The sequence below is a fragment of the Cannabis sativa genome, chromosome 4 (assembly GCF_029168945.1).
Source record: "Cannabis sativa cultivar Pink pepper isolate KNU-18-1 chromosome 4, ASM2916894v1, whole genome shotgun sequence".
NCBI classification, from domain to species: domain Eukaryota; kingdom Viridiplantae; phylum Streptophyta; class Magnoliopsida; order Rosales; family Cannabaceae; genus Cannabis; species Cannabis sativa.
Window position 1 is genome coordinate 69,653,761 of NC_083604.1, and position 17,535 is coordinate 69,671,295.

The 17,535-nt window shown below is 35.3% G+C and overlaps 2 non-coding genes across 2 annotated transcripts; both read left to right on the plus strand.

Moving 5' to 3' along the window:
• The first annotated feature begins 5,904 nt into the window (after positions 1-5,904).
• On the plus strand, positions 5,905-6,011 carry LOC133037543 (small nucleolar RNA R71). Its single transcript, XR_009687631.1, has one exon. It is a non-coding gene; the product is annotated as a small nucleolar RNA R71 (small nucleolar RNA).
• Positions 6,012-8,316: 2,305 nt separating this feature from the next.
• Positions 8,317-8,423, plus strand: LOC133037526 (small nucleolar RNA R71). Its single transcript, XR_009687613.1, has one exon. It is a non-coding gene; the product is annotated as a small nucleolar RNA R71 (small nucleolar RNA).
• The last annotated feature ends 9,112 nt before the right edge of the window (positions 8,424-17,535 follow it).

Genomic DNA, 17,535 nt, shown 5'->3' on the forward strand with positions numbered 1-17,535 from the left:
CTCGAGTGGGTTTATGGGTTGTTGCGATATTTAGCACACGCAAGTGTACGTATCGTTTCAAGTAGTAGACTCACTAGGAGTGAGGTCGATCCCACAGGGAGTGTAGTTAAGTACTTTGAAATTAAACCTTTACTTCTATTTGATTAAATAAAAGATAGAAAAAAACAAACAATAAAGTATAAGAAAGTAGTTGGAAGCAACAATTCGAGAAAATTAATAGTTAATAAACTAGGGTGTCGATTTCAATTGTTTCTATTGTATATGGTCTAATATGATTATTTTCCTAATATTAATTCCTATGCAATAGCAGGTTTACTAAGGTAATTTATAGTCTTCTCAGATATATAAACCTCAATTACATGCAAACTTTCTACTCTCGTGATAAATTTAACATGCAACAGGCATTAAACACAGAAACCCTATAAGCTATCTAAACCATATAGGTACTCTCGTCCTATATCGAAATTCAGTTCTATTCTACTATAGCATATTTGACACTCACTTCTCAGATCTCGCATCAAAATCATAAACAGTTAATTGGTGGCCAGACAATTAAAAGTAATTAAGCACAAATAGAATAAAATACATAGAAATTAGGGGGAAAATAAATCATATTAAAACCATAAAACAATGTTAAACAATATCCATCTAACCCTAATTAAAGTGTTTAGTTACTCATGTTCAATGAAGCACAAATACACATATTAACTGATAGAAAAGAGATGAAAAAAATACTGAAGAGAAGAAAAGATGAATGCTGAAAAATCCTGAGCAGTATGTCTTCAATATCGCAGCTGATCTCCTTATTCTGTATCTGAACTCTCACTTTTTCTCTCTGAGATTGCTTGCTGAAATCAACTCCCTTCTTCCCTTTATATAGGCATTGAAGGCCTAAAAAGATGGAAAAAACGCACATGTTTAAATTCCAATTCGAATTTAAATTTTTGGGAAACCTCAAACGAGATATTTTTTCTGCTGCGTTGACTGATAGTATTTTTATCATAACCCTCTCGATATTACTCGGAATTAGACGATTCAAGATGTTCCGGAAAGATAAAAGAGAGATCTAGAACTTTTATGTTTTGACTTTTTCCAAAATCTAATCATAACATCGTCGAATTCAGGCTTGAATTTTCGGCTTTATTTCCTTGCACAATTTTCTCTATTTTAAATATCATGATATTTTTATCTTTTTCCCATCTTTTTCTCTGATATTTTTCTAATCTTCTTCTATTTTAAATCTGCAAAAATAAAAGATAACAAGCGTAAAAATGCTCCGAACATGATTAAAACTCAATTAAAAATATACTAAACTTAATCTAAAATTACTACTAAAAATAACCTAACAAATTCCCCCAAACTAAGCTTTTACTCGTCCTCGAGTAAGACACTAAATAAACATTAAACAAGTCAATCTCCAAAACCTGAGTAAATTTCAAGTAGCTTCAATAACATGATTATGAAAATTTTCACTTATACATACAATCCAGAATTTCAGTTCAATTACACCCTTGACAGATTTCAATTTATTTTCATTTAGCTCATGAAACCATAGAATGCAATTAACTAACAATTAAATCACTTTATGCATGCCAATTAAAATCATCAATCCACTAACCCAAAATTCCATATGCTTGCAATACTTACTATTCTCCACTAATATAGATTAATGCACAACTAAGAATCAGAAGGTCTTTCTAGGCTTGTAATGTTAGGTTTAGGGTAACGGTAGTTGAAATGGTCATTTAGGCTTTCCTATACCATAAGCTTCTCAAATCATGTCACCCAAAATATTTTTCACACAATCCCAATACCCTTTTTTCTAATTACATGAGAGATATATTCTTCAACAAGGGTGCAACAACTTTATATTTATCTTTTTTTTTCTAGATTTGACACTGGTTGTCAGATTTTTCTTTCTTTTCTCGTTTTTTTCAAGTTGTTGTCAATCAATTTTTTTCTTTTTATATTCTCTCAATTTTCACACTTTTTTCCACTCACATACAACAAACTTCCATCCAAATTCCCCCAAACTAAAGATCTACTTATGGTATGATTAGAATTGAAATTTTGGGTATTTATGGGTTTATCTTTTTAGGCTCAATATGTGTAGAAAAAAATAAGTTAAGGCTCAAAAAGGGTAACTAGGATAAAATTATAGGGATGACTTGACAAGCACAATCGATCCAAAAAAATTGCCTAAGTCACTTTCCTAGTCATGCATAATTTATTATTTCGCCTCAAATAGCAAGCAAGCAAGTTCTAGAATTTTCCAAACAACTTTCCACATGTCAAATTAGCATACATAAATCAATTCAATTACTAGAAAAATTACTTAATATGATTCCATGTTCTTTTAAAGCACAAAATTAAAATTAGTCAAGAGTATAACATCACCAAGCACACGGATTTTTCGAAAAAATAAATAAACTTTTCAAATCATGCTATCTACCTACTTTCAGATTGACTCATATTAAGAAAATTGACTCAAAACAATAAAAACTAAAAACTAAAAATTAAAAGTCATAACTCAAAAAAAAAAAAAAAACTCAAAATAAAAATAAAATTTAAGTCACTCCCCAAACTAAAGTGACACATTGTCCCCAATGTGACATTAAAGGAAAAGGAAAGAAAACTTACCTGAGCGCCACATCAATAAGCGGTTGACGCCCGTAATAAGCGTCATGCAAGACAACTTGAAAATTGTTATTGTACTTGCCTTCAAACTTGGCAAGCGATGAGTTTGAACCAAAGTCAGCACCAACAACATAAGACTTTGGATGATGTGCTTGGGGAGAAGCCTTTCGTAGCTTATAGAGGATATAATATGGTGTTGATGAAATACATGGATTCATTGGTGGTTTATTAGTCAATATCATTGATGAAGTCGAATCAATGATGTCATGTGCTTCCTCATCCTCCAATGTCACGGTAGATACACTTTCATCTAACAACCATTCTTCTTGTTGCTCACTCTCCACGTGGCTATTCATACCCTCACTTGTGATTTCATATTCAATGAGTTCCTCTTCACAAGGATCTTGATTTTGAATTGTAGGCTCATTATCTTCCTTGTATTCAACTAATGACCCTTCTTCATTGTAGCAATAACTCTCATAACTTTCAGTATTGGAGTTATTACATTCTGAATCATGAGCCACTAAATTATCACATAAGGACCTCACCATGTCTGTTAAGAGATTAATCTCTCCTGGAAGTGATTGTAAAAGTGCTAATAGTTGCTCCTCTTTTTCAGTTTGTTGGGATGAATTTGGGAAATAAGGTGGGTATTGGTGACTCCAACCCTGAAGTGATGGATCCCAATGCCAGTCGTAATCAAAATCGGCCATATTATTCAACAGATTTATTACATCATAGCCTCTCATTAATAGAGGCGCTCCAGTTGCCACTGCTCCATAATCAACCCAGCTTCTTGTTTCATCATTAAGTCCATTATAAAAGAGCCACGTAAAACACCCACTTGAGAAGGTGGGATAACATCTCTCTCCATACTCTTTAAATCTCCTCCAAGCAGAATAGAATGGTTCATTGTGTTGTTGGGCAAAATCCTCAAGATATAGCATCTGAATTTATCTTGCAAGTCAAGCTCATCAATAAAATATTAGTAAAATAAAATAAAACTAAATTAGTACTAAAAAGATAAAAATTTGAAACAAAAAAAAAAAATTAATACTAAAACTAAAAAGAAAACCAAATTAGAAAAAAATTTAATTTTTAATAATATTAACTATCACTCCCCGGCAACGGCGCCAAAAACTTGTTGTTAAAATTATTAATCACTACGCAAGTATACGCAATCAGGTAGTACACTCACACAGATGAGGTCGAACCACAGGGAATTGGACTAATTACTACTAAATTATACTATTGATTCTATCTGGTAAAAGAATACTCTTTATGGATTAAATAAAACAATTCAGAAAATTAAAACTAACAAAAGGAAGATTAATCAAGATAAGAAAATAGGGAGACGAATCCTGTTGTTAAGTTACCAATGTTAATGTTTAAATGCTATCCTTCTCTTGAAGTGAATGACAGATTATGAATTAACCTAGCTCTTTTCAGATCTTCTAGGTTCTAAATCTCATGCTCTCTAATTAATCTCTTAATTAAACTAACATGAAATCAGCATTAAGCAATAATCTAAATGTCACAAAGGCTATGTAAATACTTTCGTTTCACATCAAAACCTAGACTATCCAATTTTAGCATTCTCAATTCTCACTTTTCAGATTTTGAATTGAGATCATAAAACATGTAAAAGGTGATCAATCTTGCACATGGAAATTAAACACAAATATGAATAGTATTCACAATCAAGATGGAGGAATGGCAATTAATCATTAACTAGGAAAAACTTAAACAACATTCATCATTCTCCCTAAATAGGAGTTTAGTTCAAAACATCCATAATCAAATCCATAATTAACATTGAAATAGAAAAGAACATAGAAAAATTAAAGAGAAGAGAAAGAACTAGTTGAAGCAATTGATCCGGGTCGCCACAAGCCGCTCTCCTAGCCTCCTCCTTTGTTTCTAGGGTTCCAATTCTGAATATTGAAATCAGCTGGAAAGATGAACTTGTCCACCTTTACTAACACATCCTCAATGACTCCTCTAGGGTGAGCTAGCGATCGATCTGCCAATTGAAGAGTTACAGTAGTTGGCTTTGCTTCACCTAGCTGCAATCTTTTAAACACTGACAAAGGCATTAAGTTTATACTGGCTCCCAAATCACATAGTGCATTTATTCCTTCAATTTTACCAATAGTACAAGGAATAGTGAAGCTCCCTGGATCTCTGAGCTTTGGAGGGAGTTTCTTCTGTAGAATAGCGCTACACTCTTCAGTTAGAGCCACTGTCTCATAGTCTTCCATCTTCCTCTTCTTTGACAAAATTTCCTTCATAAATTTCACATAACTTGGCATCTGCTCTAGAGCTTCAGCAAAAGGAATGTTAATGTGAAGTCTTTTGAAGACTTCTAGAAACTTGGTGAACTGCTTGTCTAAGCTTGACTTTCTGAGCCTCTGAGGATAGGGTATTTTTACATGATGATCAATACTAATCGGTGGAGACTGTGGTGGTGGTGCTGGGCTGTCAGTAGCCTTCTCTGCTGTTGGTGTTGGTGTTTGCACTGGTTGAGCATTTATTTCTTCGTCTACCTCAACTGGTTGTGGTAACTCGGGCCCATCATACTTCTTACCGCTCCTCAGGGTAATTGCCTTGCAATTTTCTTTAGGATTAACTTCAGTTGTGCTAGGCAAATTTCCTTGAGGGCGGGTTGCTACCTGAGTTGCTAGCTGGCCCATCTGAGTCTGCAGGTCTTTAATTGAAGATCTAGTTTCAGTCATAAATTGGAGCAAGAGACTGCTCCGCAAACTAGAACTTCCACCAGAGGCTTGTTGCTGATTAAACTGTTGGTTCTGATTTCTTTGTTGATAGAACCCACTATTTTTTCGGTTGTTACCCTGGTTGAACCCATAATTGTTGTTGTTGTTGTTCTGTGAAAAATTCCCAATGGCTTTAGCTTCATCCATTGGCAAATCATCCACATCTGCTTGACACTCCGAAAAGTGATGACTTCCTCCACATAACTCACAAACAATTTGGGCTTGTTTAGCTTGCCCTGCAATGATTTTAGTCAATGCCTCAACCTGAGCTGTTAACTTTGTGATGGCATCAACTTCTAACACACCAGCTACCTTCTTAGATTGACTCCTTTCAGTTGGCCACTGCTGATTGTTTAGAGCCATCTCCTCCAATAGATCATACGCTTCATTAGCACTCTTTCTCATAAAAGCTCCGCCCGCTGCTGCATCTATTAAAGTTCTAGTATTACCAACCAGCCCGTTATAAAAGTTGTGAACCAGCATCCACTTCTCTATACCATGATGAGGACACCTCCTGATCAGATCTTTAAACCTCTCCCAAGCCTCATGGAGAGATTCATTATCTTGTTGGCAGAAATTATTGATTTCTCCTCTCACTTTGCGTACTTAGCCGGAGGAAAGAACTTTGACAAGAATTTTGTTGCCAGATCATTCCATGTAGCAATAGAATTAGGTGGCAAAGAATTCAACCAACTCTTGGCTCGTTCTCTGAGCGAGAATGGAAACAACCTCAGTCGAATGGCATCATCGCTAACTCCCCGGCAACGGCGCCAAAAACTTGTTGTTAAAATTATTAATCACTACGCAAGTATACGCAATCAGGTAGTACACTCACACAGATGAGGTCGGACCACAGGGAATTGGACTAATTACTACTAAATTATACTATTGATTCTATCTGGTAAAAGAATACTCTTTATGGATTAAATAAAACAATTCAGAAAATTAAAACTAACAAAAGGAAGATTAATCAAGATAAGAAAATAGGGAGACGAATCCTGTTGTTAAGTTACCAATGTTAATGTTTAAATGCTATCCTTCTCTTGAAGTGAATGACAGATTATGAATTAACCTAGCTCTTTTCAGATCTTCTAGGTTCTAAATCTCATGCTCTCTAATTAATCTCTTAATTAAACTAACATGAAATCAGCATTAAGCAATAATCTAAATGTCACAAAGGCTATGTAAATACTTTCGTTTCACATCAAAACCTAGACTATCCAATTTTAGCATTCTCAATTCTCACTTTTCAGATTTTGAATTGAGATCATAAAACATGTAAAAGGTGATCAATCTTGCACATGGAAATTAAACACAAATATGAATAGTATTCACAATCAAGATGGAGGAATGGCAATTAATCATTAACTAGGAAAAACTTAAACAACATTCATCATTCTCCCTAAATAGGAGTTTAGTTCAAAACATCCATAATCAAATCCATAATTAACATTGAAATAGAAAAGAACATAGAAAAATTAAAGAGAAGAGAAAGAACTAGTTGAAGCAATTGATCCGGGTCGCCACAAGCCGCTCTCCTAGCCTCCTCCTTTGTTTCTAGGGTTCCACTCGAATATTGAAATCGATTTGGAAAGATGAACTTGTCCACCTTTACTAACACATCCTCAATGACTCCTCTAGGGTGAGCTAGCGATCGATACGCCAATTGAAGAGTTACGTAGTTGGCTTTGCTTCACCTAGCCGCAATCTTTTAAACAACGACAAAGGCATTAAGTTTATACTGGCTCCCAAATCACATAGTGCATTTATTCCTTCAATTTTACCAATAGTACAAGGAATAGTGAAGCTCCCTGGATCTCTGAGCTTTGGAGGGAGTTTCTTCTGTAGAATAGCGCTACACTCTTCAGTTAGAGCCACTGTCTCATAGTCTTCCATCTTCCTCTTCTTTGACAAAATTTCCTTCATAAATTTCACATAACTTGGCATCTGCTCTAGAGCTTCAGCAAAAGGAATGTTAATGTGAAGTCTTTTGAAGACTTCTAGAAACTTGGTGAACTGCTTGTCTAAGCTTGACTTTCTGAGCCTCTGAGGATAGGGTATTTTTACATGATGATCAATACTAATCGGTGGAGACTGTGGTGGTGGTGCTGGGCTGTCAGTAGCCTTCTCTGCTGTTGGTGTTGGTGTTTGCACTGGTTGAGCATTTATTTCTTCGTCTACCTCAACTGGTTGTGGTAACTCGGGCCCATCATACTTCTTACCGCTCCTCAGGGTAATTGCCTTGCAATTTTCTTTAGGATTAACTTCAGTTGTGCTAGGCAAATTTCCTTGAGGGCGGGTTGCTACCTGAGTTGCTAGCTGGCCCATCTGAGTCTGCAGGTCTTTAATTGAAGATCTAGTTTCAGTCATAAATTGGAGCAGTAAATCTGTCTGCAAACTAGAACTTCCACCAGAGGCTTGTTGCTGATTAAACTGTTGGTTCTGATTTCTTTGTTGATAGAACCCACTATTTCTTCGGTTGTTACCCTGGTTGAACCCATAATTGTTGTTGTTGTTGTTCTGTGAAAAATTCCCAATGGCTTTAGCTTCATCCATTGGCAAATCATCCACATCTGCTTGACACTCCGAAAAGTGATGACTTCCTCCACATAACTCACAAACAATTTGGGCTTGTTTAGCTTGCCCTGCAATGATTTTAGTCAATGCCTCAACCTGAGCTGTTAACTTTGTGATGGCATCAACTTCTAACACACCGCCTACCTTCTTAGATTGACTCCTTTCGGTTGGCCACTTCTTGATTGTTTAGAGCCATCTCCTCCAATAGATCATACGCTTCATTAGCACTCTTTCTCATAAAAGCTCCGCCCGCCGCCTTGCATCTATTAAAGTTCTAGTATTACCAACCAGCCCGTTATAAAAGTTGTGAACCAGCATCCACTTCTCTATACCATGATGAGGACACCTCCTGATCAGATCTTTAAACCTCTCCCAAGCCTCATGGAGAGATTCATTATCTTGTTGGCAGAAATTATTGATTTCTCCTCTCAGCTTTGCAGACTTAGCTGGAGGAAAGAACTTTGACAAGAATTTTGTTGCCAGATCATTCCATGTAGCAATAGAATTAGGTGGCAAAGAATTCAACCAACTCTTGGCTCGTTCTCTGAGCGAGAATGGAAACAACCTCAGTCGAATGGCATCATCGCTTAACTCACTGTAAACGGCGCCACAAAAACTTGTTGTTAAAATTATTAATCACTACGCAAGTATACGCAATCAGGTAGTACACTCACACAGATGAGGTCGGACCACAGGGAATTGGACTAATTACTACTAAATTATACTATTGATTCTATCTGGTAAAAGAATACTCTTTATGGATTAAATAAAACAATTCAGAAAATTAAAACTAACAAAAGGAAGATTAATCAAGATAAGAAAATAGGGAGACGAATCCTGTTGTTAAGTTACCAATGTTAATGTTTAAATGCTATCCTTCTCTTGAAGTGAATGACAGATTATGAATTAACCTAGCTCTTTTCAGATCTTCTAGGTTCTAAATCTCATGCTCTCTAATTAATCTCTTAATTAAACTAACATGAAATCAGCATTAAGCAATAATCTAAATGTCACAAAGGCTATGTAAATACTTTCGTTTCACATCAAAACCTAGACTATCCAATTTTAGCATTCTCAATTCTCACTTTTCAGATTTTGAATTGAGATCATAAAACATGTAAAAGGTGATCAATCTTGCACATGGAAATTAAACACAAATATGAATAGTATTCACAATCAAGATGGAGGAATGGCAATTAATCATTAACTAGGAAAAACTTAAACAACATTCATCATTCTCCCTAAATAGGAGTTTAGTTCAAAACATCCATAATCAAATCCATAATTAACATTGAAATAGAAAAGAACATAGAAAAATTAAAGAGAAGAGAAAGAACTAGTTGAAGCAATTGATCCGGGTCGCCACAAGCCGCTCTCCTAGCCTCCTCCTTTGTTTCTAGGGTTCCAATTCTGAATATTGAAATCAGCTGGAAAGATGAACTTGTCCACCTTTACTAACACATCCTCAATGACTCCTCTAGGGTGAGCTAGCGATCGATCTGCCAATTGAAGAGTTACAGTAGTTGGCTTTGCTTCACCTAGCTGCAATCTTTTAAACACTGACAAAGGCATTAAGTTTATACTGGCTCCCAAATCACATAGTGCATTTATTCCTTCAATTTTACCAATAGTACAAGGAATAGTGAAGCTCCCTGGATCTCTGAGCTTTGGAGGGAGTTTCTTCTGTAGAATAGCGCTACACTCTTCAGTTAGAGCCACTGTCTCATAGTCTTCCATCTTCCTCTTCTTTGACAAAATTTCCTTCATAAATTTCACATAACTTGGCATCTGCTCTAGAGCTTCAGCAAAAGGAATGTTAATGTGAAGTCTTTTGAAGACTTCTAGAAACTTGGTGAACTGCTTGTCTAAGCTTGACTTTCTGAGCCTCTGAGGATAGGGTATTTTTACATGATGATCAATACTAATCGGTGGAGACTGTGGTGGTGGTGCTGGGCTGTCAGTAGCCTTCTCTGCTGTTGGTGTTGGTGTTTGCACTGGTTGAGCATTTATTTCTTCGTCTACCTCAACTGGTTGTGGTAACTCGGGCCCATCATACTTCTTACCGCTCCTCAGGGTAATTGCCTTGCAATTTTCTTTAGGATTAACTTCAGTTGTGCTAGGCAAATTTCCTTGAGGGCGGGTTGCTACCTGAGTTGCTAGCTGGCCCATCTGAGTCTGCAGGTCTTTAATTGAAGATCTAGTTTCAGTCATAAATTGGAGCAAGAATCTGTCCGCAAACTAGAACTTCCACCGCAGGCTTGTTGCCGATTAAACCGTTGGTTACGATTTCTTTGTTGATAGAACCCACTATTTTTCGGTTGTTACCACAGTTGAACCCATAATTGTTGTTGTTGTTGTTCTGTGAAAAATTCCCAATGGCTTTAGCTTCATCCATTGGCAAATCATCCACATCTGCTTGACACTCCGAAAAGTGATGACTTCCTCCACATAACTCACAAACAATTTGGGCTTGTTTAGCTTGCTCTGCATTTAGAAAGCTTAATTAGGTTATCTCGCATAATAATCGCACAAACATCGCCTACAATCGCATAAAGGCAGCACGAAATAGGCCAGTCACAAAAAGAATCGCATAAATATCGCACATAGGTCGCATAATATCGCTAAAACAATGCAGAACAAAAATCAATAAAAAATCACGTCCACAATGGGGCAACATCGCACAAACGTCGCCCAAAACATCGCTTAATGTTTACGAAATCGCACAACATAATCCATATAAACTAAATCGCCTGAAACATCGCCCAATGTCGCCCAAACATCGCTAACTATACCCACAATATTGCTGGAATCTACTCCAAATATACTACATCGCACAAACATCGCATAATGTCGCCTAAAAATCGCTAAATATAATCAGAATGTAAGAACCGCTAACAAAATCGCATAACATCGCATAGTAAATCGCATAACGTCGCACAAAATACAAAATAGGAACAAACAGCGTTTAACACGACCCCAATAATTTCCCCAGATTTCTGATGCATAATTTACCACAAACAAACATACTAAATCACAATTTCAGTTTAAACAGATTCATCCATCACAAATTAAAGCATGTTTTAACAAAAATTTAAAAAAAAATACCTCTTTTATCCAAAGGTTCGAATATTTGAAGAAGGCGGTGGTGGGGACGGTGCTCCGAAATGGTCCGAGTACGTTTTGGAGGTTGCTGGGGTCTGGAGTGGGTTGTTGGGTCGTCGGGGTCGACTGGGTCTCGAGTGGGTTTATGGGTCGTCGGGGTCGATGGAGTCGTCTGGGTCTTCGTGTCGACTGGGTCTTCGTGGGTCGACTGGGTCTTCGTGGTGGTTCGACGGTGGGGTTCGAATGTGGGTGGTGGTTCGACTGTGGTGGTTCGACGGTGGGGTTCGAATGGAGAGAGAGAGAGAGAGAGAGAGAGAGAGAGAGAGAGAGAGAGAGAGAGAGAGAGAGAGAGAGAGAGAGAGAGAGAGAGAGAGAGAGAGAGAGAGAGAGAGAGAGAGAGAGAGAGAGAGAGAGAGAGCTGTTAGAGAGAATGGGGGGAAAGTGAAAGGGTAGGGGTAATTTAGGAAGGAAATTAAAAAATTGGCATATTTTTTTGATGTGTAAATTCTTGGTATAATTAAACACCACTTTCTATTTTTTACCATAATATATCAAATTTCCCTATTATAAATGACAACAAGGTTAGATCAATATTTAATCTCTTTTTAATTTTGATTATTTATTTAATAATTTGTAGTTCTTAAAACTTAATGTATTTATGTGCAGGTTTCTAATCATAATGTCACATCTTTACAACTAGTTTAAGTTCTTGTTATTTAAATAATTTGTAAAGGTTACTAACCAATAAATTATGTTACTGTTATATATGTAGGCCAAAAGGTTCGTACGTTGAATAACAATGATTCCCGCCAATTATGATATTCATATTCAACATTGATACTCCAGTTGTTTAGTGGTCTCTTATTGCTTTTCAAGGTTCTCCCCACAAAAACATCCCATCTAAAGCAGTTAAACAATGAGAAATAGATTAAATTGGGTTAAGGGTAGTGATAATAATAACAATTGAATAAGTAGTTTGACGCTTTGGACTAATTTCGCTAATACTCAACAAAATGGTCTCTAATACTGGAGACAACAAAAACCTCCAAATAGAGTTGTGCATAAAATGATCCAATCTAATAAGAACTGACAGTCAAATATTAGTTATCCAATTGTGATCGGATCGGATTGGATGTTATTTTTAAATATCTAATTGGATCGGATTAGATGGTAGATGTGGTGTCTGAAAATCCAATACATCCAATCAAACTAATTAGTATTTTCATTTAGTTTATATGAGTAATTAGATTTTATATTGTTATACGTAAAACCTATATGCATGTTTGAAAATTTACATTAAAATTTTAATTTTTTTTTTCTTGGATTGGATGGATTCAGTCCAATCCGTCCAATCCAATACATACTGCACCTAAAATATTAGATGAATCCGATCTAAATTATATTAGGTTTGAAATAATAGATAAGCTAAATTAAACTAATAAATATATATGAAATACATTCAATGAATAGAACCGATCTAATTCAAGATCCAATGAATGTTGGATCGATTGGATGATTAAAATTAATTAGATCAGATCAGATAGTAAATTCTAACATCCAATATATAATTGGATCGAATCTGGATAGGCCTAAAAATAGGATTATTTACATGGTATACTACAAAAATACTGTCAGGCGGTATTTCTTACTTTTTTACTGTGTTTTTTTATAAGTTTCATACTGCAGTATACTATGTTAAGTTTTCACTGGTGTTCTACTGGTGTTTTTTAGTTGTTCTACTGTTGTTTTGAGTTGTTCTGTTTTTTGTTTTACTGTTGTTTTATAAAAACATAGTATTTTTGAAAACTTTTCCGTATAACAGTATTTTTGTAAAAGTTAACCCAAATTTCAGTACTTTTGTAAATTCCCCCTAAAAATATTAGATGTGATCCAATAAACATTCCTCCCTCCAATCTAAAGCAGTTAAATAATGAGAAATAAATTAAATTGGGTTATGTTAAGGGTAGTGATAATAATAACAATTAAATAAGTAATTTGACACTTTGGACTAGTTTCGATAATTCTCAACAAAATAGTCTCCAATACTATAGACATCCTATCATTTTTTTTAGAATGAAAAGATTATCAAAATTAGGTTAAAGTGCAAAATGATTTGATAAAAAGAAAATCTCATTTTACCAATAACAATACAGGTTTATTATTATTATTATTATACTAAAAAATCAGCTATATGTAAACTGACACATGTCCAATATAAATAATTTGAACTAACTCAAATAATATAATAATCACATTGTATCACTAAATGCAATTTAAATAAGTTGTTCCAATTAAATACAAGTTTGATAGAAATGTTCATACTTATTGACTGCTTAGTCTTATGCGAGTCAAGAATAATAACTATTAAACTGGTTGATGAGACATATGTCTGTCTCAGGATAATCTTAGTTAAATATACAAGAAGAGGATATTCTCCCACACGAGCAGAATAAAAGTAGCAACACTCAACCGCCTCACGTTACTCATATTGTGGAAATCATCTCGCATCACTAATGCAAATTAAAGAGATACAACGAGATGAGGTGCTTCTAACACTTAATGTTTTATCCTATAAAGATGCATAAGAAGAACTCACAATTGACAAGCTATAACTCTCCTAGTCAGCATAACCGTCTAAAGGAGAATAATAAGGAGCAGTTGGGTAGTTATTAGATATTATCCCATGTGTGAATAAATGAAATGTGAAGAATATCCACATTTTATTAACCGTTGTAAATGAATCAATCTCAAAAAGAATAATTGCCAATTTGTATTTCTATAAATAAGGGCAGAATCCATAGAAAAAGGGACGCAAAATAGAGAGAGAAAATCTTATTATTCAAATATTGAGATTGTACTCTGTATTACAGAAAATATCCCTAATAATAAGGACTCGTGGAGTATGTAAATTTTAACTACAAAACTACGTAAAATATCTAGTGTTATTTATTATTTATTTATTTTTGTAGTGTATTTATTGCAAAAATAAAGGCTATTAATTTAGTTAACGAAAACTTGCGTTAACAGTTTGATGCTTTCATTGAGAGCCTTTGTGATAAAAACTCTGAAAAATCCCGTTTACCTCATTTATGTACCTCTTTTGTGTACCATTGCTGTTTCCTAGGAGGTGTGGTCCTCCAAAAATAACTAAAATATCACCGCCCTCTACGGGGGGAGGTTGTAATCTTGAATTATTCGGGTTATTGGGCTGATTAGGCTCATTTCATTGTGTCTTCAAGTATTGCCTAAAATACTCTTGCAAAATTAGATTTTCAATTTCATCTTTTAATTGACGACATTCCTCGGTTGTATGCCCAATATCTTTGTGGAAACGGTAATACTTAGTTAAATCTCGCTTATTCTTTGCATGCCTCATCAATTTTAGTCTGCGAAATGTGACCCAATTTTCATTGGCAAGGTAAATGTTTTTGCGAGTCTCATTTAATTCAGTATACACTAAATAAATAGGTACATACTTCTCATGCTTCTTTTGTTTCTTCTTATTCTTGGATGAGTCTCTTGACTTATCCTTTCTCCTAGCATTCGATCCATTGGGATTTTCTACCTTCATAGTCACGGTGCTCGCTGTTGCTGTGCTAGTGCTGAGTTTATCTCTCGAGCTTGACTTTAACAGCTTCATTCCATTCCGTGCTTCTTCTTTTCGCACAAGCCTCTATCCTCTTTCATTATATTCATTGATATTTCTTATAGGATGCCCTTGCAAATCATCCCATAATTATCCCCCTGCAGTGGATAAATCATTTGTAATTCTAACCTGAAGGGCTGTTAATTGAATGCTATCATTCAAATTTCTAACTTTAGCTGCAACTGTACTTAAACGACTCAAGTACGCTTTAAGGGAATCTTTTGGTTGTTGCTTGATGTTTGTTAATGAGGATGCATATGGTTGACAATCTCTCGCAGCATGAAATTACTTTTTCAAATCCTTCGACAATTGCTCCCAAGAAGTTATGAAATGGTTGGAGAATTTGTCAAATCAACTACATGCAGCTCCTGTCAATGAAGTTAGAAATAATATGCATCACAAGTTATTTGAAACGTTGCTTACTCGCATTATGGTGTTAAAATTATTTAAGTGGGCAACAAGTGTAGTGGTTTTGTCATATTGCGAGACATGGATATTTTTAAATCCTTGAGGAAAATGTGAGTTTAGGATGTCAGGGTGGAATGGTTCAGTTTCTTCATTTGAATCATATCCTGGCATGCAGTTTGTTATATTCTTTATCTTGATATTTCTTAAATTTGTTCTCCAATTGTATTACTCACAACTGAATGGGATCCACAAGTTATTGATTTGTGTTTTGATTAAGTTGGTTACGCAAATCAGGTACATTTCGATTCAAGTGCTCACGAAGGTCTGGCTGTCTTCGATTTAATCGCTCGCGGAGATTAGGTTCACAATGCCTCTGCTCGTAATTACTCACATATCTAGTCCCTGAGTAACTTTCAGACTAATAACTACGCGAGTTATTGATACTTTCTTGGTCAGTAAAATAACGTCGAGATCTATTCTCGTCTTGCGTTAGTCTATTAGTTCTAGTCGACCTACTATGCTCGTAGGATCGTGACTCTCTTGTACTCGAACTTGCTTCACGTGTCTCATCTCGTATTGGTCCTCTTCTCTGAAAGAGATTTGACACACGTCCCCTACTCAAGTAAGTGTGTGTATTCTCTTTGTCCGTGCGAGAAGGCCTTTGTGGATGCCTTGGGGGTCGACCGGACCCAAGTTAATTTTAGGATTTCTTCCATCATTACGAGAGATTTCCTGGTTTCCTGGTCGCGATTGTCTTGCATTTTCATTCATGTGAGATGACTCAGGTACATTAGTTTGTTCATTTCCCTGGTTTGCAAACCCATTGAAAGTTCTTGGAGCATCACGTCGATGCTCATGATTTCTTGTATTACTTGTGTTGTGTGGATTTTCTCTATCTATTGGGACATCCCTCGCATTCTGATTGTTCTTCCTGACATTTGTGAGATTCCCTTGGTTATTCTCTTACCTCTTAGTCCTGGAACCTTGAGGTCTTCCTCGTGGTCTGCTTACAGATGGATCAGGTCGAGTTTGAGGAATGGTTCCCTGTGCAGCCTTGGCCGCCGCGACTTCTCGCTCCAACTCAATATTTTGTCAGTTTGATTTAGCCAGGCGTTGTCGAAGTTGCCTGTTTTCTAATTCTACCAGTGGGGCATATCTGGTAGGATCATAAGCATCTTCACTTCGTCTCTTTGGGATTCGTTCACCAACAGGATTGAAATTTCCATCGTGTGTTAGTTCTTTGCGATCCTTGAGGTTCTTTTTCAGGGCGATGGGTTGTCTCCTCTTGATGGCTTCCTTTGTGGGGAATGCTATCTGCCATAGATATAGGTTTGTAATTATGTTTATAATGAGGAATTTTTCTGAGTTTTTATCACTAAGGCTCTCAATGAAATCACCAAATTATTAACGCAGATTTTCGTTAACTAAGGTAGCGTTTGGTAACACTTTTTTAATTAGTTTTCTATTTTTAAAAGTAGAAAAGTGAAAATATTTTTTAAAAACATGTTCTATAAAACTGTTTTTACTTTTTAATTTTATAATTAGAAATCAAAATTTTAAAAACAAAAAAATCACTTTTAATATTTTTTTAAATATTTTTTTTTCTTAATCAATCTTTTGGATTACGACTAGACCCGAACCCAAATCCCCTCCCTACGGCCCTGGCGCTAAACCCGGCTTTTGACTTAAACCCGAATCCGACCCCGGACCTAAACCCGACTTAAATAAAATCAAAAAATAAAAATAAAAATGAACTTTACAAAACACATTTTTGTTTTCTGTTTTTAAAATTGAAAAACAAAAGTGGTTACAAAACGCATTTTTGTTTTTCAAAAATAAATTTTTTAAAAACAAAAATTTTACTTTTATTTTGTGATTAAAAAATTAAAAAACAAAAGTGTTACCAAACAACACCTAAATATATAACTTTTCACGTAATAAATATACAGCAAGATTTAATAATAATAATAAATGAACACAAGATATTTTACGTGATTTTGTAGTTAAAATCTATATACTCAACGAGTCCTTATTCAGGATATTTATCTAGATACAGAATACAGTTCTCTCAATAAATGTAAATAATAGTTTCTCTCCCCTATTTTCCTTGGATTCTGTCCCTATTTATAGGTGTATATAGGATGACAATTATTTTTCATTGGGATCTATTCATTTACAACTGTTTATGAAACGTGAACATTCCTCACGTTTCAATTTTTTGCACATGAGATAATATCCAAATAACTATCCAACCGCTCTTTGTCTTTATCCTTAAGCGGTTATGCTGACTAAGAAAGTTGTTTCTCGCTAAATATGTGAGTTATCCTTCTTCACCATCTTTATAGGAGAAGATGCTAAGTATAGATTTACTTCTCCTCTCATTGTTCTTCA